The sequence below is a fragment of the Schistocerca nitens genome, chromosome 1 (assembly GCF_023898315.1).
Source record: "Schistocerca nitens isolate TAMUIC-IGC-003100 chromosome 1, iqSchNite1.1, whole genome shotgun sequence".
Lineage (NCBI taxonomy): Eukaryota > Metazoa > Arthropoda > Insecta > Orthoptera > Acrididae > Schistocerca > Schistocerca nitens.
Window position 1 is genome coordinate 99,158,864 of NC_064614.1, and position 17,099 is coordinate 99,175,962.

Sequence of the window (17,099 nt, forward strand, 5' to 3'; positions counted from 1 at the left end):
GTGTTAACAACTCCGCAGTGTTCCTGAGTGCTCCGAAATAAGCGCCTGGACAAGGATGATATGTCGGTTAGCTTTTACATGACGTCACTATTCGTGCTATTGCCACTCGAAGACACCTTACAGTTGATGGATACAGTATGTTCCAACATGCGCTCGTAAGCACATATTTTCAAACGTTCAGTGTGAGGGTGAGTAATGATAAGAGACAAATAGGTTAGGGATGACATCGCCAGCTTCCACGTGAAGCGCTTCGAGGGAACAGCAGTTGAGACCGAAGTCAAAGTCCTGTCATAAATAATTGGATGACACTTCTTTTTGCTCCAAGAAGATGGGAATAGACCTCTACCTAAACGTTGAAAGTTGCCCACCATTTAGAACAACGTTTCTCGGCACTCATTACACCAGCGCTTCTCAGAGCCGCAGTTAATGCGCCCTCAACAGAGAACACCGGATGAAAAAGGAAAAGAGGGAAGACGACAGCAAGGGTCGGTCGTTTTCTCCGTACGCTGGACAGCCCACTAGTGAGAACGAGCATAATGAGAAGACTGTTTTCTGCCTTGCATGCACTCTTGGCTCTATGTGAAATAAAAAAAAAAGTGGTTCAAATGGCTCTGAGCACTTGGGACCTATCTGCTGAGGTCATCAGTCCCTAGAACGTAAAACTACTTAAACCTAACTAACCTAAGGACATCACACACACCCATGCCCAAGGCAGGATTCGAGCCTGCGACCGTAGCGGTTACTCGGTTGCAGACTGTAGCGCCTAGAATCGCTAGGCCACAGCGGCCAGCCATGAGAGATCCCTTAGGACTAAAACCACCAGGCGTGTGTGGTGTCACGTATAAGTGTGGCCGCCAGTACATCTGTCAAACGCCACCTTGCTTCTGAAAAATGAAGCGAGGAACGTTCATCTGATTTACCCGATGTCGCTCCAGCGCTTTATATCGTTATATAATCAAAAACGCGATAGAAATAAGAGTGCATGGAATCTAACGAACAGTGACAGTAAGTTCCATCTCGATCTGGTCGGGGTGATATACACTCCTGGAGATGGAAAAAAGAACACATTGACACCGGTGTGTCAGACCCACCATACTTGCTCCGGACACTGCGAGAGGGCTGTACAAGCAATGATCACACGCACGGCACAGCGGACACACCACGAACCGCGGTGTTGGCCGTCGAATGGCGCTAGCTGCGCAGCATTTGTGCACCGCCGCCGTCAGTGTCAGCCAGTTTGCCGTGGCATACGGAGCTCCATCGCAGTCTTTAACACTGGTAGCATGCCGCGACAGCGTGGACGTGAACCGTATGTGCAGTTGACGGACTTTGAGCGAGGGCGTATAGTGGGCATGCGGGAGGCCGGGTGGACGTACCGCCGAATTGCTCAACACGTGGGGCGTGAGGTCTCCACAGTACATCGATGTTGTCGCCAGTGGTCGGCGGAAGGTGCACGTGCCCGTCGACCTGGGACCGGACCGCAGCGACGCACGGATGCACACCAAGACCGTAGGATCCTACGCAGAGCCGTAGGGGACCGCACCGCCACTTCCCAGCAAATTAGGGACACTGTTGCTCCTGGGGTATCGGCGAGGACCATTCGCAACCGTCTCCATGAAGCTGGGCTACGGTCCCGCACACCGTTAGGCCGTCTTCCGCTCACGCCCCAACATCGTGCAGCCCGCCTCCAGTGGTGTCGCGACAGGCGTGAATGGAGGGACGAATGGAGACGTGTCGTCTTCAGCGATGAGAGTCGCTTCTGCCTTGGTGCCAATGATGGTCGTATGCGAGTTTGGCGCTGTGCAGGTGAGCGCCACAATCAGGACTGCATACGACCGAGGCACACAGGGCCAACACCCGGCATCATGGTGTGGGGAGCGATCTCCTACACTGGCCGTACACCACTGGTGATCGTCGAGGGGACACTGAATAGTGCACGGTACATCCAAACCGTCATCGAACCCATCGTTCTACCATTCCTAGAACGGCAAGGGAACTTGCTGTTCCAACAGGACAATTCACGTCCGCATGTATCCCGTGCCACCCAACGTGCTCTAGAAGGTGTAAGTCAACTACCCTGGCCAGCAAGATCTCCGGATCTGTCCCCCATTGAGCATGTTTGGGACTGGATGAAGCGTCGTCTCACGCGGTCTGCACGTCCAGCACGAACGCTGGTCCAACTGAGGCGCCAGGTGGAAATGGCATGGCAAGCCGTTCCACAGGACTACATCCAGCATCTCTACGATCGTCTCCATGGGAGAATAGCAGCCTGCATTGCTGCGAAAGGTGGATATACACTGTACTAGTGCCGACATTGTGCATGCTCTGTTGCCTGTGTCTATGTGCCTGTGGTTCTGTCAGTGTGATCCTGTGATTTATCTGACCCCAGGAATGTGTCAATAAAGTTTCCCCTTCCTGGGACAATGAATTCACGGTGTTCTTATTTCAATTTCCAGGAGTGTATTATGCAACATTCGCCAGAAGACTTCCCTCATGAGAATACTAATTACAGACAGAAGACACTGACGATCCCTACCAAACGGGACTGCCAGTTCCAGCCGTTTATAATTGCTCTATACTGTTATCTAGTGCGATTCAAGCAGAATACAAATTATGAAGTGGCAAGACAAGGAGAGGTATGTGCGATATGAGGTTGACTGAAATACAAGAGGAAAATGTCAGCTTACGATATTTGTCTGCCATGTCAGCTTAGAATGTTTTCACGTCACAATCTGTCCAGTTCCCAATAATATTTTGCAATGGTTGTAAGTCTATCGTCCCGATAGTACACATACAAAATACAGCTGGTGAGTTTATTCGGTTGCAGATCTTCCAAGATTCTTTGTATGGCAGAGCCACGATCTACACCCCCTCTACAGCTCCCCCTCCCTCCTACCCTCCTCCAGCCGGAACTCCCACACCAGAGCGTTCGCGATTTGCTCGCGGCGATTTGCTGACGCGGTTTCGGGAGATGAAAGACACGATCCGAAACGGAGGAATATCAGTTTCCGACAGGACCCATACATTTCACCAGAAAATGACAAGTATGAGACTTGTCGAAACGTCGCTCCGAAATGAATATATTACTCTGCTGGTTTTCCGAGAGGACTTCGGCAAGGCAGTACGCCGAGAAAGCCTACGTTAGCATACAGTACAGATCAAATATACGTGAGCCACAACATCTTAGGACATAGTTGTCTCCCCTTTTTGCTACGATTAGCGCTGTCACATAAAGGAACTTCAGGAAACTAGTGGAGCTGAAGCGCGAATATTGCACAATGTCCCATAACAAATTTCTCATATTTTCAACTGAAACCGACCGCGAAGAAAGACGTATTACTTATTGAACGCCCTCGTGACGCTATTCCAGTACAAAATTCAGTGGAGTCATACCATTCACAAAGCTCCTGCCCAGTCGCTAGAGAGGTATAATGATGATGATTATGATTATTGTTATGATGATGATGATGATGAATCAGATTTGCTTTGTTTATTTACGAAGGTAACTACATTCCCTGAGTATTATTTTCGTTGCACTTCTGTACGCAGTACTCACAGGCTGGTGTGCAACGTGCAGGTAGCTGTCCTGTGCGTAAGTCAGTTAAGTTTGACTTGTATTTGCAGAAACAAAGAGCTAGGTCTGCTAAGCACTAGATCCATGCAACTATGTTGGACTACCACGTTCTGATACAGGCAGTTGACGTTTTACACATTGCTGGTTTTAGTTTATATTGTCATTATTTCCTCTCGTCACATACCGATGTGTTTCAGTTTTGTAAGGACGAAAAAGGTTACGAGACAAATTCGCTTAAAATACGAGAGCGAAGACCGACAGGCTATGTCGTGAATTGCTGACAGGTTCTTTATGGTTCGTTAGGCCAACTTATTTTACTTCGACATACAGGGTGTTTCAAAAATGACCGGTATATTTGAAACGGCAATAAAAACTAAACGAGCAGCGATAGAAATACACCGTTTGTTGCAATATGCTTGGGACAACAGTACATTTTCAGGCAGACAAACTTTCGAAATTACAGTAGTTACAATTTTCAACAACAGATGGCGCTGCGGTCTGGGAAACTCTATAGTACGATATTTTCCACATATTCACCATGCGTAGCAATAATATGGCGTAGTCTCTGAATGAAATTACCCGAAACCTTTGACAACGTGTCTGGCGGAATGGCTTCACATGCTGATGAGATGTACTGCTTCAGCTGTTCAATTGTTTCTGGATTCTGGCGGTACACCTGGTCTTTCAAGTGTCCCCACAGAAAGAAGTCACAGGGGTTCATGTCTGGCGAATAGGGAGGCCAATCCACGCCGCCTCCTGTATGTTTCGGATAGCCCAAAGCAATCACACGATCATCGAAATAGTCATTCAGGAAATTAAAGACGTCGGCCGTGCGATGTGGCCGGGCACCATCTTGCATAAACCACGAGGTGTTCGCAGTGTCGTCTAAGGCAGTTTGTACCGCCACAAATTCACGAAGAATGTCCAGATAGCGTGATGCAGTAATCGTTTCGGATCTGAAAAATGGGCCAATGATTCCTTTGGAAGACATGGCGGCCCAGACCAGTACTTTTTGAGGATGCAGGGACGATGGGACTGCAACATGGGGCTTTTCGGTTCCCCATATGCGCCAGTTCTGTTTATTGACGAAGCCGTCCAGGTAAAAATAAGCTTCGTCAGCAAACCAAATGCTGCCTACATGCATATCGCCGTCATCAATCTTGTGCACTATATCGTTAGCGAATGTCTCTTGTGCAGCAATGGTAGCGGCGCTGAGGGGTTGCCGCGTTTGAATTTTGTATGGATAGAGGTGTAAACTCTGGCGCATGAGACGATACGTGGACGTTGGCGTCATTTGAACCGCAGCTGCAACACGGCGAACGGAAACCCGAGGCCGCTGTTGGATCACCTGCTGCACTAGCTGTGCGTTGCCCTCTGTGGTTGCCATACGCGGTCGCCCTACCTTTCCAGCACGTTCATCCGTCACGTTCCCAGTCCGTTGAAATTTTTCAAACAGATCCTTTATTGTATCGCTTTTCGGTCCTTTGGTTACATTAAACCTCCGTTGAAAACTTCGAATGTTGCAACAACACTGTGTTCTAGGCGATGGAATTCCAACACCAGAAAAATCCTCTGTTCTAAGGAATAAACCATGTTGTCTACAGCACACTTGCACGTTGTGAGCAGCACACGCTTACAGCAGAAAGACGACGTACAGAATGGCGCACCCACAGACTGCGTTGTCTTCTATATCTTTCACATTACTTGCAGCGCCATCTGTTGTTGAAAATTGTAACTACTGTAATTTCGAAAGTTTGTCCGCCTGAAAATGTACTGTTGTCCCAAGCATATTGCTACAAACGGTGTATTTCTATCGCTGCTCGTTTAGTTTTTATTGCCGTTTCAAATATACCGGTCATTTTTGAAACACCCTGTAGGTGGCCCAAAGAGTGGGATGCAGTTTAGAAGATGCGTATTAATTGACGTCCACCGATGAAAGCTGACTCTAGGGAAGCTGATTACCCTAAAAACGAGAGAAGCTTGAGAGCAGAACTAATGGCTTGCAGCAGCCAGTATTGGGTGTAACTGGCTGCAATCTAGGGACTGCAGAGCTCTAGCGTTCAGAACAAGATGCCAATTATAGACAGAGAAAGAGGGCGGTGGAGAGTTTCGGTAAAGGCAACACAGTACAGAGCGTAAAGCGGGATGTGGTTTTGCGGGTCCCGTAATTGGAGCTGGAAGGCACTTACCAACCAAAATACAATATGGCGTCGTGTACCGTGATCGGTGAAGCTGATCTAGTATTGTTTGCTTTTGTGAAGAAGCATGGCGACGCCGTGAGAAATCTTACTGTACCATAACTGTAGTGAAATGTATTTGCCCAGAATCGCAATGGTGCTATCTGGACGTACCATCATTGTATTGTATAATGTGGACGTTTTGAGACAACAATGTACTACGGATAAGTCATAACTTTAGCTTGTTTATGCATTTTCTTCGCTGGTTGCATGGCAGGTTATATATCATGTAGATTGTGTAGTCTTCTGTGTTTTTGTCGAGTTGGTAGTGGAAATGGACTGTAGACCATTCTAGTGAGGCATTCTGCTGATAGTTATCCCAGGCACAAATGATATCGTTTTATCTCTGTATTACTGTTGCCTGTGTCTTAGGATAAGTTTCTACCGTGTGTTATTTTCTGTCGCTTTGAGGGCTGAATTATTGTATTACTATGGGATGAATACTTTTTTATGTTATTAGTTATGTGAAATTCATGAATGAAAGTTTTCGAATGGAAGGCTTTGCTGTATTTGCATGCAAATTGTTCTTTAACGAAAAAACGCATGATTAGAACCCCACATTTTCACAGCACTCAGCCAAACTGCCACCCAAATCCTGCGCCATACTTGGTAGCAGAGCATGGTTTTGCATTGTGCTCGTGTGTTGTCTGAGGTGGCCTTAGTAAGCGTCTTCTGGAAATCGCCATGTGCTCCTTTTTAGTGGTTCAGGTATGGTCATTAGGGATGTATCAGGCATGTCTTGGACGGATAAAGATGAACTAGCCTACGATATGGACATTCAAGGCTGAACACCTACAAGCACCGTGGCCACATTAACCCAACAGCTTCTCCAAGTGATGGAGTAGCCATTATCGATCCACACAACCATTGAAATGAACAAAATAATAGGCAGGAAATCGATAAATTGCAACCAGCAGCACATTTACCCTATATGAAGAATATATTGGAGTGGTCATCACTTTCGTCGTCGGTCAGCTGCAGCATCCAAGATGTGCAAGGTTCCACCAAGGACTAGGTACATGTTACGCTTGCTTCAGGCGTGTACGAGATGGAACGCGAGTGTGGAGATGCCTGCATCGGTGAAACCAGCACACCAGTAATGACGCATTTAAGCGACCACAGCCGCTACGTTCGATTTTGGCAGAAAAACAAATCTGCAGAAGCTGAGCACCAGAAAGACTCAGACAATGAAATACACTTTAGGAAAACATGCGTACTTGCTAAGCAGCTGGAGGCTCAGATGCAAGATCAAAGAAGCCATCGAAATACTAAAACACTCCAGTAACGTGAATAGGGAGGATGGACGCAGGTTTGTCCCATCAGAGCCCAACAGGCCGCACTAACAACACGGCACAGGAGCGCTAACGGCGAGTAACTGTAGCCACGTGGAGTGCTCATACCAAGAGCAAAACAAGAGCGTTTAATTCATTCGCCGATGACTACCATCGTGCATAGATTTCGAGAAGCAAGAGACAACAGCAGATTCCTGTCCCCTACACCATATTAATCTGATACGATAAAGTTCCCAACTCGTTCCGCGTCAATAGACCACTTATTTCAAAATTTTTAAAATTTTGACCTCGGTGAACACTAATACAGATGACCCTACACAGCACAAATGTATCAGTAGGCCCAGAAGAAGACCACTGTAAGTGTGGCCGGAAAGTGGTTTTCCCAGTAGAAATTTTTTACTGTATGACACAGTACCATGCCAAGAAAACGTTTATAGCAAATGATTCTGACCGCGGAAGCCTACCCAGTTATAAAGAACGTCCCATTACGCTTTCAAGAAGTACATACGATGGTAATACCGCTTGTGGAAACATTCAGTACAATGTACAGGCTTCCTCTAGTTAATTCCGCTTGTGGAAACATTCAGTAAAATGTACAGGCTTCCTCTAGTCAACACTTATTTGTGCACATACTGTCTGTACCCGGATTTTGATTAGGATTAGATGATATAATGTACTGTCAAACACCTTTCCCGAACCTAGGAAATGAGAGCAATTTAAAGCAAGCTCTTTTCCCCAGCAGCTTTTGTCTGAAGCCGTCTTGATTCTTAGACACATACTAGTTTTTCTCCAAGAAAATTATAATTTATTAACGTAGATTATTCTCTAGATTATTTTCTAGAACCCTGCAAGAGACCGAAGTCTCCGATATTGGTCTGTAATAAAAATGGTTCAAATGGCTCTAAGCACTATGGAAATTAACATTTGAGGTCATCAGTCCCCTAGACTTAGAACTACTTAAACCTGACTAACCTAAGGACCTCACACTCATCCATGTCCGAGGCAGGGTTCGAACCTGCCACAGCAGCCGGCGGTCTGCAATAAATTGCATCCAAGTTTTTAACGATCTCCCTATCTCTCTCTCTTTCCTTTTTTTTTTTTTTTTGCGAACAGAAACGGCTTGTGCTGTTTTGAAATCGCACGAGACTATTTGCTGTACAAGAAGTAATCGAATACTAATAAGCAAAGGAACAAATTCTGCAGCCTGTCCATGTACAGTAGAACTGGAATTCCACCAGGGTCAGTTATCTAGTTCGCTTAAGTGGTCTTAACTGCTCTTCAGCATCGGAATTGCTAATAACGTTATCTATCGTGTGTGATCCGGTGCGACACTAAAATATTTCTGAGAATGAATTAGGATCAGTTAAGTCCACGGAAGGCGATATTTAGCAGGTCTAGATTTCGATGATTTTTTGCCGTTGCTTATCTCCCAAATGCTTCGAGGTAGTACCATATTGAAATGAAAATATAAATTTTAATAACAGCAACAACAGTGAAAACTATAATAGAGCTGTAACGATACACATGAAAAGAATCCTCTGATAGCAAGAGTACTGTATTTTAAACTTGAAGATAACCTAATACGAACGAAACCAGAGACTACATGTGAATAAAACGTGATACAGTCTGTTTAAATGATAATATAATCATAATAGTATCAATACCACTATTTTAATTGAGAAAACGTATTTAACGAATAATTTTACACTGTCAGGACATGCTGATGAAGAGAGAAGTAAGTAAGAGACAAACAGTAAGTACCACGGTTTATACAGGCTTGCTGGTTGTCAATAGACTCACACGCCGCGTTCTTAAGCAGCGAAAACGAGGCACAAGACAGGAAATATACTATGGGTTTTATGACTATTGGACTACCTCTGTTCACACCACTAAACAACGAATCAGCGTTTGCATTATTGGCACAACATAAAGCGATGCCCCCAACTCTGCTAAAAGAATTCATTAATACCCTGGGACGCGGCCCACAACGCACAGAGCGGCTGTCGATATTTGTTACAAATACATAGTAGCATATGGAACACAAAGCGTTTCGTGTCCTGTGAGAAACACAATCCCAACGTTTCTCTGTCACTGGAACAGCACGACACCCAAGAGATAATAGACGCTAAAATATAAATAAGTTTTTCGCCAATTGCATGACTGTAATGCTTGGCCAGAGATTCTACGGCTTCAAAGGTGCTGACAGTATAAACTAACTCAAAGGTACGATTTCTGCGTGCGTAATTCTGGTTTGACTAACATTTGTGCGTAACAGGATAGCGAAATTTCCTTTACACTCTGTTAGGTGTCATGTCCTTACTTGAACTCTTAAGTCACATAACAAATCCGTTACCGTGGCAAGCAATTTCCCATATCACCTATGCGCGCTATTGGTCGTAGCACACATTCAGCTGATACGAGTGAAAAATTTCAGATGCAAAGTTATAGGTCTCTGTGACTAAAGATATACATCCATATCTTCAGTGAAGTGGATTTTTTCTGAGATATATGAAGAATATGTATAAGACCACCCCAAACAGCAATTAGCGAACACAGTGAAATGTACCCGAAAATGGCCAGGATGTCCAGTCAAAACCACGTGATATAAAGGTAATGACACTAGGCAGTACTCCCGAAATTCTTGGAACACGATCAAGTTAATTATCTTACTGAAATTCAGGACGGTTCCACATGGTTGACCAATTTCGGTTGACATATAACGAAAATTTCGGAAAATATAACGCAAGAATAATACGCACGGAACCACATACGTTTTTAAGTATATGTTGATTATATATTGATATTCCAAAACAATGCCGTGCCTGTTCTCTATGTGGTACAACATAACGCTGTGGTTAAACCTGAAATTTTCTGAAGAGAAAACAGTATGGTCATTTTACCTATCGACAATACATTTTGTGAACGGGAATAAGTATAAGGATACTGTTTGCCCTTCACAACCACGAAAGAAGAAACTGGCAGTGTTTGAAAAGTAATGCTACAGTTGACAATTTAATACGGAACCGTAAATACTAATATACATAATAAATGTGTAATGTATTTTTTATACATCGTCGGTAAAAGCAAACTATTAATTTCATACTATAAGCAATATTACCACCATCAGAAATCGTTAAAATTTTACAACATGGAAGAACAACATAGGAACTTCATATTGCAAACAAACTTATGAATTAAGGTAACGATCAGGGAAAATAGGTATTTTTTGAACAATGAGTGTTTAAGATATTGGAGGCATTTTCATGAAGACGTATAAGAAAGCGTAAAGGCCAAGCATTGTTAACTTGACGAAATGAAGCAGACGAACATGATGTAGAATTACCTTAAGCAGGTAAAGGGTGAGAATTGAGGCTTTCTCGGCGAATTTTGATGATAATGTCTTCTCGGGTTCACAGCCCAGTCAATGCGTTGTTCTCCGGCAACGTTTCAGCAAGTTTCTTAAGTAAAGGGTGTTTTACAAGGAAATAACAAGTATACCAAGAAATTCAGAGAGTAAACCCTTTACATGAATATAGAAGAAAGGGAAAAATAATAATATATAACAACGCAAAACCTGCTCTGAACGGAAATAAGTCGATAAACACAAGCCTGGTGCATCGTCAATAGATATTCAAAAACGGTTTTAACCAGCATGAACGTACCGCGGGGGCTTTGGAAACCAAATACTATGCGGAGATTTAAAAGTAAACAAACACTATTTTCAACACAAACTTGTATATTTTTAAATGGACACACCCTATTACTCGTATGCAATCAATACTATGAAAAATCAAAAAAAATAATTGCGTTGGTTGCATCGCAGTACTTCAATTTCATCCAGAGAAATTGCGAAGCGAAGATGATGCTTGAAATAAATAAAGCGCACAGCTAGCGCACGTCCTGAGACTCAAGCGTGCACCTCAAACTGCCTGTGTCAGGGGCTAACACATTGGGAAGGTATGCACAACGCACAGAAATAAACAAGTAACACGTCCAACGCAAAGTTACGTTTTCCAAATTGTAAATGTATGTTTATTCTATCGCAATGACAACTATACAACTAGAGAGAAAAAAATTTACTTTGCTAAACACACTTACTAGTGCCCTGTCGCCAACAGAAACTGTATTGTTGTGCATTACATCCAGCATAGAAAGTACACCCACATCTTGACCAATGAAACTGTGTCACGTCAACATATGTTCGAAGTGCCCCCCGTTTGCATCAATACACGTTTGCAGACGGGTAACGAGAGAGTGTTGCAGAGATTGTAGAGTTTCTATAGATATTGCCGCACATGCCGCAGTAATACGATGTTCCATATCCTCTACTGTCGTTGGGGGTTCTTGATGCACTCTGTCACTGCACCCCAGAGAAAGAAGTCTAACGGCGTCAAGTCGGGGGACCGTGTTGGCCATTACACAGTACCTCCCAGCTCCATCCACTTATTTGGAAATGTAGCATCTAGAAAGTCTGTGGCAACTTTTGCATTGTGCGCAGGACATCCACCATGTTGGAACCACGTTGACAGACGAGTTTCCATTCCTAGATCCTCCATGAGGAGCGCTAGTGTGTATTGAAGAAATGAGGCATATCGCTGTCTTTTCAATGTTCCACGCTAAAAATAAGGACCTACAATAGAGTTAGCAATGATACCGCGTCAAACACTGACGCTCCACCGACGTTGACGAGCAACTTCGCGAATCCAGTGGAGATTTTGCACGGACCAGTAGTGCATGTTCCGCGGATTCACATTACCATGATTTGTAAAGGAAGCCTCGTCCGTAAGCAAAGTATTGCTTAGGAATACTGGATTACCTTCTATTGCTGAAGTGCAGAGTTAGGTGAGACGCCATATATATGTGAGTGTTTGTGTTTGCGTGAGTACAAAGTCGTCACGTGCATTTTCACTTGTGTTTCGGCAGATAACTGCACTTTTGAATTATAATTGTGTAGCTGGAGTCGGCCCAAACAAATGCTGGTCCTTACATCTTCGCCGGCCGGAATGGCCAAGCGGTTCTAGGCGCTACAGTCCGGAACCGCGCGACCGTTACGGTCGCGGGTTCGAATCCTGCCTCGGGCATGGATGTGTGTGATTTCCTTAGGTTAGTTAGGTTTAAGTAGTTCTAAGTTCTAGGGGACTTATGACCTCAGCAGTTGAGTCCCATAGTGCTCAGAGCCATTTGAACCATTTTTTTTTAACATTACATCTTCCATGCTATTCCCAGCGTCGACGGAGAGCTTCGGTTTACTTCGTGTCACAAAACATTTGTTTTTAAAGCCGAATTCCACGTGCCCGTCCGATAGAAGAGTACGAAATTTGCCTAGCGTGATATTCGTAATATCTGTGTGTGCCAACAGGGACACTAAAATGCGAAGAATGATCAGTACTTCAGCAGCAACACCACCGTCCTGGTACACGTTGACTGCTACCACCATGCAACAGCGCTGCTTAGTCGCTGCTGGAGAACTGGCTGTTCTTTGTGTTTTGATGCGACTGTTGATATATATTCATAAAACGAATGATGTATATTCATAAAACGAAAAACGCACTGGACTAAGTTGGAACGGTTCTATGAAGCACGCATGTAAAATTCCGCTTTTAAAGATCATATTCTTTTAACATGGAACAAACCGACGCTTTGCCGGCCTGAGTGGCCGAGCGGTTCTAGGCACTCCAGTCTGGAACCGCGCGACCGCTACGGTCGCAGGTTCGAATTCTGCCTCGGGCATGGATGGGTGTGATGTCCTTAGGTTAGTTAGGTTTAAGTAGTTCTAAGTTCTAGGGGACTGATGACCACAGCAGTTAAGTCCCATAGTGCTCAGAGCCATTTGAACCATTTTGAAACTGACGCTTTCCGTCAACACTGGGCGTTGCAGGAAAGACACTGCAGATACGCACTACAAAAACTGAAACTGAAATATCTGTCGAAAGAGGGGAGTAAATGTACCTGACAACTCTTAGGAGGGACGCTCTGTAATAAGCAGGGTGTTCCAAAAATACTTTTACAAACATTGGGGACAGTTTAATAACATCAGAACAAGAAAAAAATATTCCTATAAACAAATGTCCAGAAATACTTAATTTTCGAGCTTTTAACGAACTTGATGTTCAAAGAGTCTCCAGGTACAACCTAACAATTTCACTTATTTACGCACTCGTTTGACGCATTGCATTCTAGATGGCGCTGTGTTTCCAGGAAGACCTGTTTACATTCGTGATTCAGCTGTGTCTGCACAGGTAATGAATTAATAGAATGTGCTCCGTTCGAACATGCCAGGATATTCATTTCGTGAGCAGGCAGACATGATTTTTGAGTACAGCAGCGCAAATTTTAATGAACACGAAGTTGTTAGGCTGTAAACGGCAGCGTTTTGAGACCGTAGACAGCCAAGCTATCCTAACTTTCGTGCTGTGTATCACCGCATTGCAAAAACGGGATCCGTAGCACTTCAGACTGTGGATCGATAATGAGCATGTATTGCTCATACGCCTGACCACAAAGAGATATACGGTCTGCCGAAGAAGAGCCAGCTATGTATCAGCGCAAGACAAGTGCCCCTGTCATGTGGTACATCGCCATGCTTAGCATGGATGCCTTACGAGTATCTCAGGTAACCGTGTGGTCTTCGACGTGCACGAGGCCTTAGGCACCCGATTATCTGACATGTGAGAACTATTGCCGATGCGTTGTTGCAAAAACTGTACATCCTCTATCTGTCTCTTCATTTTTCTTTTACAGACGAGACAACGCTAAGAAAAGATGGAATAACGAATTTTTACAGAAAACAGTTCTCATACTATAATATAGGCAAGACATCGACATCAGTTTTAATGTGTAGGCTGTGATTGTACGTGACAATCTGGTAGGGCCACACGTTCACCCAGCACCTCTTACGGATGACGTCTACAAGAGATTATTCACAACATTCTGCAACATCCTACTAGAAGATGTGTCCATGCAAATAAGAAGAAGCATACAGCTTATACACGTTGCATTTCTAGCACATTTCAGTGTTTGAGATGCAGTGGCTGATATTTACCATGAGGGATGAAAATGGAGAGGAGGACTAATTGCATGAGCTGCACGTTCCCCGATCCCAATTCTTCAGATTATTGTATCTGGAGGCACCTTAAACACTTAATACACTCCTGGAAATTGAAATAAGAACACCGTGAATTCATTGTCCCAGGAAGGGGAAACTTTATTGACACATTCCTGGGGTCAGATACATCACATGATCACACTGACAGAACCACAGGCACATAGACACAGGCAACAGAGTATGCACAATGTCGGCACTAGTACAGTGTATATCCACCTTTCGCAGCAATGCAGGCTGCTATTCTCCCATGGAGACGATCGTAGAGATGCTGGATGTAGTCCTGTGGAACGGCTTGCCATGCCATTTCCACCTGGCGCCTCAGTTGGACCAGCGTTCGTGCTGGACGTGCAGACCGCGGGAGACGACGCTTCATCCAGTCCCAAACATGCTCAATGGGGGACAGATCCGGAGATCTTGCTGGCCAGGGTAGTTGAGTTACACCTTCTAGAGCACATTGGGTGGCACGGGATACTTGCGGACGTGCATTGTCCTGTTGGAACAGCAAGTTCCCTTGCCTGTCTAGGAATGGTAGAACGATGGGTTCGATGACGGTTTGGATGTACCGTGCACTATTCAGTGTCCCCTCGACGATCACCAGTGGTGTACGGCCAGTGAAGGAGATCGCTCCCCACACCATGATGCCGGGTGTTGGCCCTGTGTGCCTCGGTCGTATGCAGTCCTGATTGTGGCGCTCACCTGCACGGCGCCAAACACGCATACGACCATCATTGGCACCAAGGCAGAAGCGACTCTCATCGCTGAAGACGACACGTCTCCATTCGTCCCTCCATTCACGCCTGTCGCGACACCACTGGAGGCGGGCTGCACGATGTTGGGGCGTGAGCGGAAGACGGCCTAACGGTGTGCGGGACCGTAGCCCAGCTTCATGGAGACGGTTGCGAATGGTCCTCGCCGATACCCCAGGAGCAACAGTGTCCCTAATTTGCTGGGAAGTGGCGGTGCGGTCCCCTACGGCACTGCGTAGGATCCTACGGTCTTGGCGTGCATCCGTGCGTCGCTGCGGTCCGGTCCCAGGTCGACGGGCACGTGCACCTTCCGCCGACCACTGGGGACAACATCGATGTACTGTGGAGACCTGACGCCCCACTTGTTGAGCAATTCGGTGGTACGTCCACCCGGCCTCCCGCATGCCCACTATACGCCCTCGTTCAAAGTCCGTCAACTGCACATACGGTTCACGTCCACGCTGTCGCGGCATGCTACCAGTGTTAAAGACTGCGATGGAGCTCCGTATGCCACGGCAAACTGGCTGACACTGACGGCGGCGGTGCACAAATGCTGCGCAGCTAGCGCCATTCGACGGCCAACACCGCGGTTCCTGGTGTGTCCGCTGTGCCGTGCGTGTGATCATTGCTTGTACAGCCCTCTCGCAGTGTCCGGAGCAAGTATGGTGGGTCTGACACACCGGTGTCAATGTGTTCTTTTTTCCATTTCCAGGAGTGTATGTGTAGCTGACTACCCACACGCAGAGAGTCTTCATCGGCGTGTCATGGAAGCCTGCGAAACCATTAAAAACGGTCAGGCCATCGTTCAGTATGTGTTGATGATGTACAATCACCTAAACATTCATTAACAACTCTAAGGAGAAATACTTGCGGAAGTGTGTTTATCTGAACATTCTTTAGAAAAAACGGACGATAATTCAGCCATGTCAGGCATTTCCCGACAAGTTCTACAATTGCTTCAAGAATATCCACCGCAGACGCCGCAAGAGCATCTCGCACATCAGGCAGACCTCCGAAAGTGCTTAAGAAATGAAGAAGTGAAACTCATATGGCAAAAAAAAGTTAACAGGGCTTCATTTGGTTGCAAGGAAGGAAAACTTGTCCAAGATGTTTTAAGCAACTGGGAAACGACGGAAAATGAAAATAAATGACGATAATACAGCCATGTATGGCATTTACCGTCAACCCACACAACTGTTTCAAGAATATCTATGTCTGACTCTGCAAGACCATTCAGTACATCAGACTAAACAAGCGAAAAGTATATGGTAAAAAACAAACTGGCATTTCAAACACCCTGTATAATTACTGTGGTCTAAAAAGAGAGACCTATTCTACGACTACTGAGAGGCGGATCTCACGGAGCATAAAAATATTGCAACACTGTGGTTTTTCCTACACAATTTCGTTCACACATTTTCCATCAAACAGTCCCGCTACATAAGCTTGAAATTTTTTATTGCAACTTGATATATTATTATTAAGAAAATAAGTAGACAAAATTTTCGTGTGTTTAATGAAGATAAAAGAAGCACTCCTTTATATGACGCAAATGTCATAGCCGGCAGGTGTGGCAGAGAGGTTCTAGGCCCTTCAGTCTGGAACCGCGCGACCGCTACGGTCGCAAGTTCGAATCCTGCCTCGGACATGGATGTGTGTGCTGTCTTTAGGTTAGTTATATTTAAGTAGTTCTAAGTTCTAGGGGACTGATGAGCTCAGATGTTAAGTTCCATAGTGTTTACAGCCATGTGAACCATTTTTTTTAAAATGTCACAGGTGCACCGTTTCCCCGCTGTGGTCCATGTAAGTTTTGAAGCTAGTGGCGTTCAGAGTGGATATTCAAACGGCCGTGTGATGAATATTGTTTTAGACATGTTCCTGATCTCTTATAGAATTCTTTGTGTGGGTTGAGGTGAAGCACTTGGTGTACAAAATATCGATAGACACTCCAGAATAAATGGCTTCCGGTTTGACGGAGGCTGCATCCATTATTCGCGAAACACCTAGTTGTTTTGAGCATCATTAGCACTTAGATGTCAATTGTGTATTAATGTGAGTGGGGGAGCGTCTTCAGAAACATCTCTATAACTATACTCATATACGGCCGCGCACCAAGATACGAAATTTTTTCGGCTTCCTCGACTG